The sequence below is a fragment of the Rhineura floridana genome, chromosome 8 (genome assembly GCF_030035675.1).
Source record: "Rhineura floridana isolate rRhiFlo1 chromosome 8, rRhiFlo1.hap2, whole genome shotgun sequence".
In the NCBI taxonomy this organism is placed as follows: domain Eukaryota; kingdom Metazoa; phylum Chordata; class Lepidosauria; order Squamata; family Rhineuridae; genus Rhineura; species Rhineura floridana.
The window spans coordinates 30,801,616-30,817,858 of record NC_084487.1 but is presented as its reverse complement, the minus strand read 5'-3'; the positions used below and the strand labels follow the sequence as shown (position 1 = coordinate 30,817,858).

The 16,243-nt window shown below is 42.9% G+C and overlaps 1 long non-coding RNA gene and 1 pseudogene across 2 annotated transcripts; both read right to left on the bottom strand.

Moving 5' to 3' along the window:
* Window positions 1–1,132: 1,132 nt before the first annotated feature.
* LOC133363379 (uncharacterized) lies at window positions 1,133–15,095 on the bottom strand. Of its 2 annotated transcripts, none has more exons than XR_009757661.1 (3): window positions 15,019–15,095; window positions 2,302–2,460; window positions 1,133–1,357 (listed from the first exon to the last, which is right to left on the bottom strand). It is a non-coding gene; the product is annotated as an uncharacterized LOC133363379 (long non-coding RNA). The 2 variants fall into 2 exon arrangements; XR_009757662.1 differs by lacking the exon at window positions 15,019–15,095 and adding an exon at window positions 13,726–13,774.
* Window positions 6,760–6,878, bottom strand: LOC133363499 (5S ribosomal RNA; annotated as a pseudogene).
* Window positions 15,096–16,243: the final 1,148 nt, after the last annotated feature.

Genomic DNA, 16,243 nt, shown 5'->3' with positions numbered 1-16,243 from the left:
GAGTGAGTTGGCCTTGAGTTAGTTAAGTCCAGTATCTCATCAAGGCTCTTCACCAAGGAGCAGCCTCCAGAAGTATTCACAGTCAGCACACTGTACACAATCCCTCTGAGATCTACAGATGGGACCTTTAAATAATAAACAGCTATATAAGGCAGACAGGCCATGATAACCAGTGCTTTATGCCTGGTCATAAGAATGCTGCTCTGTATGTTGATGATCCACACACAGCAAGAGTGAGATAAGTCCATTAATGACTGTGCTGAAAAATAATATAACGTAATGTATGACATGTACTGTTATGACTTGTAACATGATTGGTGTACATCCCCTGCAATGTGATGTGTATGATCTGAGATTCTGATTCTCTGGCTATGGCCACCAATAGCTTTATTTGTAATGCAGGAATTTATAAGCAAGAAATAAATAGCACATTATAAGGATTCCACTGTCAACTCTTCATTAATTTTCCTGATACCTCCCAAGACCCAAGAATACATGGATGGGGTCTCTAACCATTCAATCTGCCTATTCAGACAACTCATGTTGGAAGCATGCAATCTGAGGTGGGCTCACATCTCGCATATAAGGCCTCTGAATAGCCAACAGGGAAAGGGGAGCAAGTAAGAACCCTTGATCCTGTGCATTCACAGGAAAGGGGGCTGGTCTTGTAGGTTCAGGTGTCATAGGGGGTGTTACCACATCCACTCAGTTTTAAAAGCATTTTGCCATGTGGCAATGCAGGGGGGAGAAGGGAGCTACTAGGAATATTGGAAGCCACTTTATACCAAAACATACTACTGGTCCATCTAGCTCAGTATTATCCACACTGACTGGCAGCAGCTCTCCAGGGCTTCAGAAAGGGGACATTCCTAGCTCTATCTGGAGATGCCACGGATTAAACCTGTGATCTTCTGCATGCAAAGTAGATGCTCTTACCACAGAGCTAGGACTCCTCCCCACCCTTCCTGCTCAAGAACAACAGCTCTTGAGTCTATTTTGGCATATGGACTAAACTTGTAAATATATGGGGTGTTTGGGGATCCTCTTCTACGGTTGTGCATGGCTCTCACTCTGCAGAAATGAATGACTGGTCTGAAAAACAAACTGCTTTGTACAAGTTCGTGAGCCTGACGATAAAATTTTACTACGGGGCTCCTATTTTATTGCCAAGAAAGAATCATGAACTCAAGAGAAAGGAAATTTTAAGAAGGAAGAAAAGAAAGAAAGATCAGATGGCTCCTGGGCATTGGTAATAAGATGCAGTCCGTTTCCCTTCCAATTTTTGAAGTAAAATCCAGGTCAGCTTGGCTGCAGGAACAAAAGTTTCCAAGCTCGGGAGTGATTTGCAATGGTTGAGCTATCAAGGATAAAAAATTCAAGAAACAAAGGGCATTACTCATCATTGAGAACACATCGAGTGAACATAGCACAACTGTATTTGTCCAAATGTATCAGCTGAATAACCAAAACAACAACAACACTCCAACAACAATTGAAAACACACTGCTGAGCTAGAGGTGTAACCAAATTACAGCAACCAAATTACTCACTGTGTGTTGAGAGACCCTTGTTTCTTTTGGCACCCTCTCACATTTGATAAAGATGTATGTCCCTTAAAGGTAAAGGTAAAGGTGTCCCCACACTTGTAGTGCAAGTCGTTTCCGACTCTTAGGGTGACTTTACTAAGCAGACCGTATATATGGGGTAGGATTGCCAGTTCCTTCCCCGGCCTTTCTTTACCCCCAGCATACTCATTTTATCGACCATGGATGGATGGATGGCTGGGACAACTGACCTGTCAATCACAAGACATAATTATGACATCATATGATTGGCAGGCCTCACTCTCCTGCAAAAAATCCCAGCATCTGAGGTTGAAAGGAGGACGGTGGGAAGGCTTGCAAAGCCTAAGGTTTTACAAGCCACCAAGATCCATGTTACATCTTAACCTTTTCTCTACCCAGCTGACCTGGGACAACAAGGAAGCTCACATAACACCTACAACCAAGCTTGGAATGCAATGGAGAGTGCATGGCATAATATGCTCTTGACAAATCACCCTTGTTATGAACTGAAGTTTCTGAATAGCTGTCAAGGACATACATTATGCCTATTTGCAGCTGCTTCCACTGGCATGGGGGATTATGTAATGAGTTTTCTCCATTCTCCTTTCTGTTATGTGACACCAGTTGTGGTTTTTTTTCTTTAAAAAAAGATTGTCTTTAAGCAGCCACACACTGCTGTGCAAGGAAATTCTGTTCCAGTAATTTGTCAGATGCCAAATAAATTATTTGTACATACCCACTTTCATTATTCAGTTACAGGAGTGGCCTATATCGTTAGAGCATCCAGAACAAATGGCTCCAGCTCTGTGGTTTTGACTGGCAGAGCATTTGAGCAGGTGGAACAGAAGATTGGATTGGACACCATAATGGAGACTTATCCTTACAGTTAATCCACCTGGAAAAGAAATCGGAGGCCCTGTCAGCAGGATGGTGGAGGGGTGGCTTTGCATTGTTGCTTCCAGCTGCGAGCATAATTAACAGCTTAACTTTTCAAGCATCCTGGCATGCATTGCTAGCACTGAACTTATTTTAGAGGGTCTAATTCCATTCTGCACAGTCACACATGAGCCTTAACAAAACTAATAATAACAATGAAAACATTCTTGGCTCTCCCATTATTATTCAGATATTTTCCGTTTTGTCTCATTTTACAAGCTCCATTATTCTCACGCATCAGCAATCTGCCAATTTCCTTCCCACTCATTCAAATCTTGCAAAAAAGGGGGGGGGAGGTATTGACCTGCACAGACAGTGCTTGCACACTTCCCTTTGTACCTTTCAGCCCCCAAACAAATGGGATGGACCATAGGATGTTTGGGGAACAGGGAAGGAACTGAATTAAATTAAATGGGGAAGGGATATAGCTTGGTGGTAGAGCATCTGCTTTGCATGCAGAAGGTTCAATCCCTGTCCCTCAGGTAAGGGTGAGAAAGACCCCTTGTCCGAAACTCGAGAGAACCCCTGCCAGTCAGTGTAGACAATACTGACCTAGATGGACTGATGGTCTGATGCAGAGTAAGTCAACTCATTCATGAGGGAAGGGCCATAGTTCACTGGCAGAGCACCTGCTTTTTATATCGAAGGTTCAGTCTCCGAAATCTCAAGGTAGGGCAAGGAGAGACTCCTGTCTGAAATTCTGGAGAGTGACCGCCAGTTAGCATACACGATACTGAGCTACATAGACCATGGTTTGACTTGGTATAAGGCAGCTTCCTATGTAAAGGCTGTAAAAACCAGGTTAAGATCTTTGATTGAGGCATGTCACTGTGTGCCATAACACCCTACCACAACCAGCTTCCTGAAAACATTCACCCCCTATAAAAACAAGGGCTGATTTTCTGATGTTTTACAGGGTGTGTATATGTGTGAAATCTATCTGAAATTTTTGAGAGGGTGTTTCTATTTTCCTTAGACTAGGGATGGGGCACCCCAGACCTGGGGGCCAAATGTGACCCTCCAGGTCTCTGTCTGGTCCTCAGGACTGTCTCCAGGCCACACCCCCAGCCACACCCCTTCTCCTCATGTGACATACCTCACCCGCCCTGCTTTGCCCCCTCCTGAGTGGTTGCTTTTCATGTAGCAAATTTAATGTGTGGCAAAGCTCTAAGACCAAATATTCTGTCACTTATTTATTTTTATTTAACAAAATGTATATACTACTTGAATGTGAAGACATGTAAGTGGTTTACAAAAAACATTAACATTATCAATAAAACAGTTTAAAACAAGTAATTAAAACATATTTAAAACAATTAAAACAGCTGCTAACTAAAAAAAAGTAAAACATATCGGCAACTATGCATCTGGACAGGCTTGCTTAACCAAGAAAAGTTTTAAGCAGGCGCCAAAAGGAACACAGCAAGGGAGTCTGCCTGATGTCAATAGGCAGGGAGTTCCAAAGAGTAGGTGCTGCCACACTAAAATAACAAGCGTGGAATGAGTATTATGTGGCACCTAAAAGTGTCTGTTCCACATATTGAAGTGCTTGAGTGGGCCCATATGGGGTAAGGCGGTTCCACAAGTAAACTGGTCCCAAGCTGTCAAGGGCTTTATATACTAGTAGTAACACCTTGAACTTGGTCCATTAACAAATTGACAACCAGGGCAGATCTCTGAGCAGAGGTGTGATATGCTGACAGGGTCTTCCTCCTGTCAGTAATCTGGTTGCAGCTTTCTGCACTAATTAGTTGCCGGGTCAGGTGCAAGAAAAGCAGTAGTGTAGTGGCAAATTCAGAAGTGCAGGGTCCCTTCATGCTCCCTCCTCCCCTTTTTTTTGCTGCCGGGTTGAAAATGAGATCCTTGTTTATGCCTAGGAACCAATAAGCATGAAAGAGGAGAGTGTTAGCCCTAAGAAGACTCTTCTCAGTGTTTGACTCACCTCCTTTCACTTTGGTTGGCTCCAATCAGCAGGAAAGGACAAGGAAGGATGTTGAAAGACTAACACATTCCCCTTTCACGCTAATTGGCTTGGACCCTGCTCCCCAAAATGTAGGGGGACTAAGACCCCCCCAAGACCCTGGATGACTACACCCCTGCCTAGCAGCTCTTGACACTGAGGTAAGGACCAGAGGAATATATATAAAATTAAATTAGAAACTGAAGAATTGGTGAGACTTTTGCTTTTTAATCAGTGCCTTGATATGACGCAATATTGAAAATATTTTCCTCATTATTTTAATGGCCTAATAATCAGATGGTCAGTACTGTAATAAGACAATTTAAAGTGACAGAATATTTTAGACCTCTTCAGGGGTGTAGTTGTGGGGGGTCTCAGGGTGTCTTAGACCTTTTCCTTTTTTGGGAGCAGAGTCCCTATGTCTCCAGCATCCTACAAACATATCAGCATGAAAAGTGTTAGCCACTGAGAAGAGTCTTCTAACATGCTTTTTTGTCCTTTCCTGCTGATTAGAGCTGATCAGAGTGAAAGGAGGCAAATCAGCCGCTGAGAAGACTAACATTCCCCCCTTTCATGCTGATTGGTTCCTAAAGATGCCTGTTGTCGTGGGAGAAGGTATTAGCAAGGATCTCATTCTCAACTCAGGAGCAAAAAAGGGTGTGTGTTGCTGTGGCTATCCTGAAGGGACCCTGAACTTCTGAATTTTCCATTACACTACAGCTGCTAATGCCAGTGCAGAATACAGATATATGTCACACTGATCCTAAAAAAAAAACACTAACTGCCTGTGTGCTACTGGACGCGATTCAAGGTGCTGGTTATGGCCTATAAGGCCCTAAACAGCTTGAAAACCCTGTATCTGCAGGTGTGTCTCTTCCCAGGTGTGTTTTTTTTAAAAAATGAGATTTTGCAAATGCACAAATTCCACATCAGACGCCCCGCACTAATAAAATAGCAAAAAGGCTGAATTAACATGCTTTCGTCTTTGCTTTCAACCAGCATGAATGGCAGTTTCTTCTTATAAACCAGTAGCTCTTATCTACTATATAGAGACAATTCATCTGCCTTAGTTCAGTGACAAAGAGGCACAGAAACGGAGTATTTTACCGATATTTACAAGGATGTTGAAGAAAATGAAGGTGAAGAAGAGGAGGTTTGGCCAAAAAGAAGAAGGTGTTTAATATGGTTTGAGCAATATTTTAAAAGTATGGAAACTGAGCACATTCTAGCATTATATAATTTGTGTTCATTTTATTCCTGACATTGCCTGTTATTTAAATGCTTAATAAAATACATATGCTTAATGTGTCTATTTCCACTCACCCCCAGTTTTCCAACTGCAAATCATCAGCTTTACACCTGCACATTTTTTCCATCTCCACATTTTGTGTTCACCTGCACACTACAAAAAAGGTGTCTCCCCAATACCCACCAGTTCAGTCCTTAAGATCGGCATCTCTCTCTCTCTCTCTCTCTCTCTCTGTGTGTGTGTGTGTGTGTGTGTGTGCGCTGTTGCTCTGACTCACAGGCTCACCTCCAGCTCCTGGTTCCTGGCTCACCTCTGACAGCTGCCTATGGCTCAACCATGACATTCTAAGCAAGACGACCCCAGAATACTAATGAATTTAAGGTCTTTACCAAAATGATATCCCATCAGAAACATTTACGTTTCCATTACGCTCACCCCCTCACCCTTTTTTGCCCTCTTACTCTTGAAGCCAGTTCCTACGTAATTTGAAAATGGATTAGTTAATGAGGTGGTAGAATCAATTACAAAACCCAGAGCGAGGCACTGAAAGGTTTCTAGCAATACGTGCTGAATGCAGACCGTTTTACAGGCTGTGAATGTAAACTCCAGTATTACCACAGAGGTCTCCTAGACTGGGGGCTCCCACTTCTGTTGTGGTGGCCCTGGCTAACTGGCTAAGCTTCCTTATATGGGGAGAAAAAGGCTTAACTTGTGACTGCCACTCTTGAAATCCACATAGGAATAAACCAATCAAACAGGAGAGAATATAACTAGGGATTGGAAGAAATTTGGTTCAGTTTGCATTTAAAGGTAAATCCATCTAATTTGCACTTTACAAAACAAAGCATGAACCAAAGCCTAGCCATCCTTCAAAATCTGCCCTTCTCTGAATTTTGCAATGGTGTTCTCCAGCCATGTTGTTGTTATGGCAACCCTATGAATCTATCGATCTATCTATATCTATCTATCTATCTATCTATCTATCAATCTATTCATAGGATTTTCATGGTAAGAGGTATTCAGAGGTGGTTTACCATTGCCTCCCTCTAAGCCTATAGCACCTGGTATTCCCAGGTAGTCTCCCATCCACATGTTAACCAGGCCTGACCCTGCTTAGCTTCCGAGATCAGACGAGATCAAGCATATTCAGGGTACTTTGGCCATAGTCTCCATCCAAGTAATGAACATAAAAATGCATATACTAAAGTGTGCAAAACATTGAAAACTACTTTTATCAAAAAGTGTTTAATTGGCAAACTTGGATACAAACATGTGTGTGATAAATTCACACTGCCAGCTGATGTGTAAATGTGAACAAGTGGACTTAGGTTTGGAAAAATGGGAAAGCAAGAGACATCAAAATGGCCAGATCTGCCCATCCCTAGACATAAGAACAAAAGAACACAAGAACCTAAGAAGAGCCTGCTGGATCAGGCCAGTGGCCCATCTAGTCCAGTGTCCTGTTCTCACAGTGGCCAACCAGGTGCCCATGGGAAGCCCACAAGCAGGATCTGAGCACAAGCGCACTCTTCTGTCCTTCTCCTTCCGGCAACTAGTTTTCAAAAGCTTACTGCATCTGACTGTGGTGGCAGAGCACAGCCATCATGGCTAGTAGCCATTGATAGCCTTATCTTCCATTAATTTGTCTAATCTTCTTTTAAAGCCATAAGTTGTAGGCCATCACTGCCTGCTGTGGGAGCAAATTCTGTAGTTTAACTATGTGCTGTGTGAAGAATTACTTTCTTTTGTCTCTTCTGAATCTTTCAAGTTTCAGCTTCATTGAATGTCCACAAGTTCTAGTGTTATGAGATAGTGAGAAAAATGTTTCTCTGTCTTCTTTTTCCATGCCATGCATAATTTTATTCACTTTTATCATGTTGCCTCTGACTCGCCTTTTCTCTAAACTAAAAAGTCCCAAATGCTGCAACTTTTCTTCATGGTGGAATCGCTCCATCCCCTTGATCATTCTGGTTGCCCTCTTCTGAACCTTTTCCAACTCTATAATATCCTTTTTGAGATGAGGCGACCAGAACTGTACACAGTATTCCAAATGTGGCCGCACCACAGATTTATATAATGGCATTATGATATCAGCAGTTTTACTTTCAATACCTTTCCTAATGATCCCTAGCAGGGAATTTGCCTTTTTCACAGCTGCCACACACTGAGTTGACATCTTCATCAAGTATCCACTACGACCCCAAGGTCTCATTCCTGGTCAGTCACTGCCAATTCAGAACCCATGAGTATACATGTGAAATTAAATTTTTTTGCTCCAATATGCAGAACTTTACACTTGTTTACACTGAATTGCATTTGCCATTTTTCCGCCCATTCACTCAGTTTGGAAAGGTCCTTTTGGAGCTGTTCTGCATCCCTTTTTGTTTTAACAACCCTGAGCAATTTAGTATCTTCAGCAAACTTGGCCACCTCACTGCTCACCCTTAACTCTAGATCAGTTATGAACAAGTTATAAAGCACAGGTCCCAATACTGATTCTTGGGAAACTCCACTTTCCACAGCCCTCCATTGGGAGAACTGCCCATTTATTCCTACCCTCTGCTTCCTGCTACTTAACCAATTTCTGATCCACAAGAGGACCTCTCCTCTTATTCCATGACTGCAAAGATTACTCAGTAGTCTTTGGTGAGATACCATGTCGAAAGCTTTTTGAAAGTCTAAGTACACTATGTCCACTGGATCACCTCTATCTATATGCTTGTTTACACTCTCGAAGAATTATAATAGGTTAGTGAGACAGGACTTTCCCTTGCAGAAGCCATGCTGGCTCTGCTTCAGCAAGGCTTGTTCTTCAATATGCTTGGTTAATTTCTCTTAATAATACTTTCTACCTGTTTTCCTGGGACAGACGTTAAGCTAAGGAGCCTGTAATTTCTGGGATCCCCCTTGGATCCCTTTTTAAAGATTGGTGTTACATTGGTCACTTTCCAGTCCTCAGGTATGCAGGCAGATCTGAGGAATAAGTTACATATATTTTTTAGAAGATCAGCAATTTCGCAATGGAGTTCTTTGAGAACTCTCAGGGGGATGGCATCCGGACCCAGTGAATAACAAATTGCTAGAGTGCGTGCTTTGCTCTTTTTTAAATTGAAAGTTTTATAAGTGTGTGATCCAAATACCATATGTGTCAGTCTCTCTCCCTCTGTATGTGTGTGTGTGGCAGTTTGGATGGGGGGAGGTGTCCTTCTGCCAAGCCCTGTCAGCCTCCTTTGGCCTCTACCTGCAAGGTGACATAGCACCACTCCATGGCTCATTGTGGAAATGCTGCCAGTGGGATCCCTCCAGTAGCAGTTGAGAGAAAGCTCCCAAACAAGGCATTCTGGGATCAGGGAGAGCCTGAGCCAGCTGTTGATCTGTTGCCTCATCAAATCTTGGCATTGACCCATCAACACAAGGCTTGGGAGTCTACAAGGTGGTTCAAGATTTATTCTGGGAAATGAATGACTGGTGGAGAGCTTGAATTGATCTTGATTTATGCCCATGGGGCCTTGGTCATGAAGCCATATATCAATGTGAAGGTAAGCTCTGGCCCAAAAGATGCAAAAATCTTAAAAAGTGAATATGCAGACTAAGGAAGAATCATACTTCATGGCTTCCAAGGCAGATGGGATGACTTCTGGCTAGGCTTGATTTCAGATGCTTACCTCATATTTTCAAAATTCAGCCCAGATCCTGAGCATCTCCTAGCACTCAAACATCGTATCTCCTTAGGGAGAACTGATCTTGTTTCAGACCTAGGTTTAACAGATCAGGTCTGCTTCTAACTGTGATGTGGTTTGGTTCAGCAGACTAATATTGGGGAAGGGGGGGAGTGGAAGTCAACATCTCACTGACATCTTTGGGGCTTGCTGCTCCCCCCAGTTCTGCTACCACACCAACAATGGTATGATGGTCCATGTAGTACTATCCAGCTACTGAAGCTAATCAGCTCTGGCCCTCTATGTTGCCTGGATGGGAGGCTGCCATCCAAGGCTAGAATTAAGGGTGTGAAACCCAGACAATTGCCTGGTATTCTGCACTTCAGAGGTGCTGAGCGTGGGGAGTACCTGCCCAGGCCTATAGTACAGATGGCATGAATGTGGCATGAATAAATACAGATTTACAGATCCTAGCATGAAGCAATTTATTCTCTCATATAACAGGGATAAATCACGGCTGCAAAGCATGTGCCAATATTGTGAAATGGGCTACACATACAATACAAATCACTTTGTGATTTGTTAATGTATTTTATTGGAAGTTGTAACTGCTGCCTTTTGTAAATTGTATTGTTTTCATTGATGTATTTTTATATTTGTGTTTTTTTGTAAGCTGCCTTGAGGGTCTTTTGGCCAAAAGGTGGGGTAGAAATAAACAACAACAACAACAACAATAATAATACAAAAGGAACAAAAGTAATACTCCAAAACTGAAGAAGTGGCACAGAGACAATAAGGATGCTCATAGCCTTAGGTGTTGGAGTGGGAACAAGTCATAATATAAAAATAGTGTAGTGGAGATATATTCATTATATACTCCGTGTGTATGTGTGTGTGTGTGTGTGTGTGTGTGTGTGTGTAAAGAGCAGTGAGTAAAGTCTGTTTTCCACTCAGCAGTTGTGTATACTCTGAAAATCAAATTAGGGTACTAAAGTGTTAGCAAATAATGCAGAAGTTTTATTGTATGGCTATGCTCTACCCAGCCATAGGATCCGAAACATGTCAACTGTAGCCTTCTGGTAAGTGCTTTGCTTAACAAAGGTCTGTGAGGTGCTAACACAGTTTGAAAAGCAGACGACAGACAGCACTTAATGGCCCTTTGGGGATGGGCTGTCAGGGCCCTGAAGGATCACAGGCGGCTTCCATATCTTTGTTTCAGTCTCCTGTGCTGGAGACTGACTGACTGGGTCTCACACACTTTCATTTCAACCATTTTCTCAGCATCTCAGGAAGTCGGAGGCTTGATAGGAAAACAATGTGATTTCAGACAAATCTAGGGCTTTAGTCTTATAGAAGGAAAGTCTTTTCATTTCACTCAAAATTCTCAGATGTTTTGCCAGCAGAAGAATCCAGAAATTATTTTTGAACGTTATGTTGGAGGGGAAATTTTGTGGCAATTCTACATGATTGGTGTTTGGAGGAGGAGAGACCTGACTTAGGGGAGGTCTCCTATCATAGGCAGTAGTGTAGTGGTAAATTCAGAAGTCCATGGTGCCTTCATGATAGTCACACCATGCCCCCTCACAGCCACGCCCCCAGGATTCCCTGTCTCTTCTGCAATTACAGAATTATATAACCAGAATAAAACTGCTAAGTGTATGGGCTGCCCGTCCCAATCTCTCTCTCTGAGGGGCTAAAAATTGCCAGAAACATTTTTATTTGAAGAATTCTGAAATGAAGCGAAGTGTGGGACTAAGATTTGGGAGATCAAGATACTTTGCCCTGAAGCTCACTTCTCACTTACCCTAGGAGCCAATCAGCCTGAAAGGGGAGGTATGTGTTAGCTACTGAGAAGAGTCTTCTCAGTGACTGACTCTTCTCCTTTCAATCTGATTGGCTCCAATCAACATGAAAGGACAAGGAAGCCTGTTGTTAGTCAAATGAGGAGACTGACTGAGAGACCCTGCTGGGACCCTGCTCCCTAAAAAGTAAGGGGACTATGACCTCCTCCCACCACAACCCAGGATGGCTACACCCCTGCTCCTAGGAGATTAATTTAAGTAGTACATAAAGATATGAAAAATAATTAATACTGATAATTAGAAACATGATTAGTTTGCTGCTACTATTAGTGAATTATTTTGTTAAATTGTTATGAGTTGCCACGCTCTGAATTTTAAGGATTGTCTTCTTTTAAGGATTTGAAATATTAAATAGGTGCCATCTCTGTTGTCTTTTCAGAGCCTGCCAAAGACCATCATCTTTCAACAAGCCTTTTAAGAAGAGATCTTTATCCCAGTCTGCATCAGCATGGGATTTAAAAAAATATATTTTTATTGTTTTATCACTTGTTATTTGCTGCCCTTATTTTTATTTTGTTTGACTCTGTGCCTTGTGCAAATGATGGTATATAAATCATATCTATCTATCTATCTATCTATCTATCTATCTATCTATCTATCTATCTATCTATCTATCTATCTATCTATCTATCTATCTATCTATCTATCTATCTATCTATCTATCTATCTATCTATCTATCTATCATCTCCAGGATTTGGGTGCTCCTTTTTCAATCTAAATGTAAAGCCAAGCTGAGCTTTCTTCTCAAAGTATTTTGACTGAAATTGGGGGCATCCGGGGGTCGGACCCTCATGAAATCGCACACACCCAGCTCATGATGCTTGCAGTTGCTGCCAGAAGATGGCAACATGGGTGGAGCAGCGCTGCTGGGTTCGTTTCTCGGCAGGCAGGTTGCTGTTACAAAGCAGGTGGGAGATGGGGAGGGGCAAGGTGGCAGGAAAGGTGGCATGGCACAGACTCACCTGCAGAGCCAATCTGGTGCTTGTGCCAGTGAGTTTGCATGGCACTGTCCTCCCCATGATGGTGATGATGATGAACCCCCCCTTCACCTTCAGGTCCTAGGGTAGGTTTCAACAGTTTAAAATGCATTCTTAAAAGCAACTTAAGACTTACAACCACAAACATTAAAAATGTGGGTGGGCCCTAAAAATATACATCTCAAGTGTCAAAGGGTAAAGACATATGTCTTTACCTCAAATGAAGACTCAAACCAAAAGTGGAGTAGGATATCCTGCTCTAGCCATCTCACCTAACCGTCAAGGGTTTTGTGGCTACTTTGCAAAGACGAGCAGTTCCACTTAACAGGGAACATCACACATTCCTAGTACTTTTTTAAAATCTTGTTCCATGGCTGCTTATTTGTCAGATCTCTGTTTATTTTGCTGTGGTAGGCCTCTTGATTGGAGGCCATCTGTCTGCCTATCACCTCTGGATGCACTTGGCAGGCGGCTGTTCATCTCTTCCCCAAAGGAGACAGACTCTTAACGAATATATGAAAGACATAAATTGTCTAACTTTCATCTGCACAAAGCAAGCATAATAGAAACTGTCTGCACGAAAGGAAGAGTGAAAGAACTTCTCATCCATTCCTCCAGTTCCTCCCAAGATCAGCCCTTTATTGTCTGATAGAAACATGAACACACTGAGTTGTGAAAGCTGGAGAATCCAGCATCTTAGATTACAAGGAACATTAACACGACTGCTTCCCTTATCACTGTACGGAACTGCCCTCAGGACCCGTTTGAATTAGCCTTTTCAAAAGCTGGGAGTAGGAGGCTAGCTAAATGTGGCAGCTTGAAAGGGTTGGCCCATTTTGTATTGTACAGCTATCTCTCTCCATTTAAGCCAGTGTCATTCTGTCTCTTTTGCTGCTTTGACAGGCATTGTGCGGGGGTGGGAAGAACACCCTCTTCCCTGTAGTCCATTTAAGTCTCCCACTGGTATATTTGGAACATTTGATGAAGAAAAATGATAGGCATAGATGTCTGTATGTGTACGCTGTGTTGCCGGAACTGGTAAGCCATAGTCTTTCTAAACATGGTGCCCTCCAGGTATTTTGCACTGTGACTCCCATTGTCCCAGGCCATTGGCCATGCTGGCTAGGGCTGATGGGAGTTGTAGTCCAAAACATCTGGAGGAGGGCTGGGGTAGGCTGGGTTAGAGAGCTTCGTTGGTTTGGATGCTAAGAATCTTGTTTACAAAGTTGAAAACATGGACATTGTTAAAGTTAATTGACAAACAGGGTACTAAATGTGATAAAGATGGCCCAATTCCTGTCTTGATTCAAAATATGTTTGTTTTGCCCACCACAAACCTTCCCTGAGAATTCTTATTAAAAGCTCAGGTTTTCTTTCTATGAGTTCTCCAAAACTTAGAAAGTCCTGGGTCATTTGAAATACTTTTCTGCCAGTCCTCTACTGCCTTCCTTGAAGCTGCTTTCCATTCTCTCTCCCTTGCAAGATGGGAGTTCCCCAACCTTTCTTGCAAACTTACCTTTGAGGGCAGTAGGTCTCTGGGAAATGTAGTTTGCAGAGGATGTCTGGGTCCTTACTAAACCAAACTACAATTCCCAGAGGTCTTTGCACTGGGAGCTTTTTGTTGGTAGGACCTAATGAGGACTCAGGAAGTAGCCTTCCCCTTTGTGCCCTCCCCATCACTGTTGTCTTGCCCTGTTTGAAAGCGGCCCTGGCCATTGCTATCACTTCCCCTGCAGGCCCCAAGCCCAGCAAACACAATTTCCTATGAATACTCTCCATCATTATTTCTGTCTGCATGATGGCTGCCATTCCTACCTACAATAGCCTGGAACAGGGATGGGGAACCCAAGGCCCTCCAGATGCTATTGGACTACAGCTCCAGTCATCCCTGGCCATTGACCATGATGGCTGGAGCTGATGGGAGTTGGAGTCCAACAACATCTGCAGGGCCACAGGTTCCCCATTCTTGCCTTAGAACAAGACTATTTCTGGGGCATTGTGAAGGATGCACTACGGTGGCCAATATAGTCACTATGGCTGCCACCTGTAGCGGCAGGAAAAAACAACAAATATGCATGACAAACAATAGAATCTGTGCTATTGCCAGTGCTACTTGCGAGACCCACCCCTGAAAATTTCTCCTCCCATTGGAGAAATGCAATGAAATGGAACATAGGAAGCTGCCTTATACAAAGTCAGACCCTTGGTCCATCTAGCTCAGAATTACCTACACTGACTGGCAGCAGCTCTTCAGGGTTTCAGGCAGGGAGTCTCTCACAGCCCTAACTGGAGATGCCAGGGACTGAACTTGGAATCTTCTGCATGCAAGGCAGATGCTCCACCACAGAGCTATGGTCCCTTCCTGAAATGGTTCCTTTAATTTCTCTGTTCACAAGCAGAGTGGAGAACTTTGAGAGGCCCTTTGCAGCTTTAGTTACCTGCAAAATGTGTTGGCATCATGCATTACTGAAGGCTAAGTTCCACATATGGGGTCAAAATAGAGAAAGAACAGATTATGAAATTTTCCCAGTTTTCATGACATGATTTCCTATAATCAGAACTCCAGCTCATATATCTTAATATTTTCCCTGAATCCACCCCCACCCCCACCCCCAAATATATCTATCAATCTGATAGAAAGGAGATGAGGAGGGCCTTCTGAAAAATCCACTTTGGTTTAACAATATCTGGCTTCTTTCAAACAAAGCTACGTAGGAGCCTGTTGGAATCCGACAGGTCGTAACAACTGAGGTTCGAGAGATACTTTAAGAAAGAGAGTTGGGAAGATATAAATATCCAGCTGTCTCACCATTCTGCTTAGCACACCTTGAAGGAATCTGACAAAGGTTCATAGTGAAGGGTAAAGTTAGTTCCTACTGAGTTCCAGAGCTTGGAAAAGTTACTTTTTTAAACTACAGCTCCCATCAGCCCCATCCAGCATGGCCACTGGATTGGGCTGATGGGAGTTATAGTTCAAAAAAGTAACTTTTCCAAGCTCTGGTTTTGCCTAAATTGAAAACATGGGCTGAAGTTGGAAACTCCTGCTAAGGCAAAAATAGGATTTCTATGGGCAGCTAATGTTAGCATGTACATTTCACAAAGAAGGAAAACCAGCCATGAAAGGGTTAACTGACAGTAAAGAGTAAATCAAAACCCTCAGGCGATACAGGTGCAGACCCTAAATCACCTAATGACTAAATGACCGTGATGGGCTATAAAGACAGGAAAAGAAAAAGGATGTGTTTTTGGTGTGTGGGGAAGTAAAGAGGAGAAAGACGGACTGTGTAACTTGTGTATTTGATGCTGGAACTGCTTTATGTTATTCTGCTGATAAAAGACTGTATATTTCTACACGTGAGTTGCGTTATTCTTGGCAAGGTGCAAAGCAAGGGAGTGACTACGGTCGGGTACGCCAGTGTATGTCTGACAGAGCAAACACCAACAGCTAAATGGGTTTTTAATAAGACTAGTGAACATTTTTAGGAGAGGGAGTTTCTCACATAACTAATGATACAGGAAGATACGAAGGAACCATAGCTCAGTAGCAGAGTTCATGTTTTACATGCAGAAGGTCCCAGGTTCAATCTCCAGCATCTCTAGTTTAAAGGAACAAGTGGGAGATGCTTGGAAAGACCTCTGCCTGAGACCCGGGATTGCTGCTGCCAGCCAGTCAATCCTGGCCTAGATGGACAGGAGTCTGAACTGCTATAGGGAGATGTAGATATGGTGGGGATATGGCTTTTGAAAGGATTACAGCAGGAATGGGGAACCCGTGGCCCTCCAGATGTTGGACTATAGCTCCCATCATCCCAGATGTTGGGCCATGATGGGTGGGAGTAACAACTTCTAGTGGGACCACAGGTTTCCCCTCCGTGGATTAAAGGGAATGAGAAGATTTTCCTTTTGCTGTAGAAAACAAGAATGGCACATCAAAACGTTATTTCTGGATCATCTAGTCCAGCATTTTGTTGCCATCAGAAGAGAGTCAGCTTTCATCACTCTTTTCTACTCTGGGTTATATAGTTTTATGATAC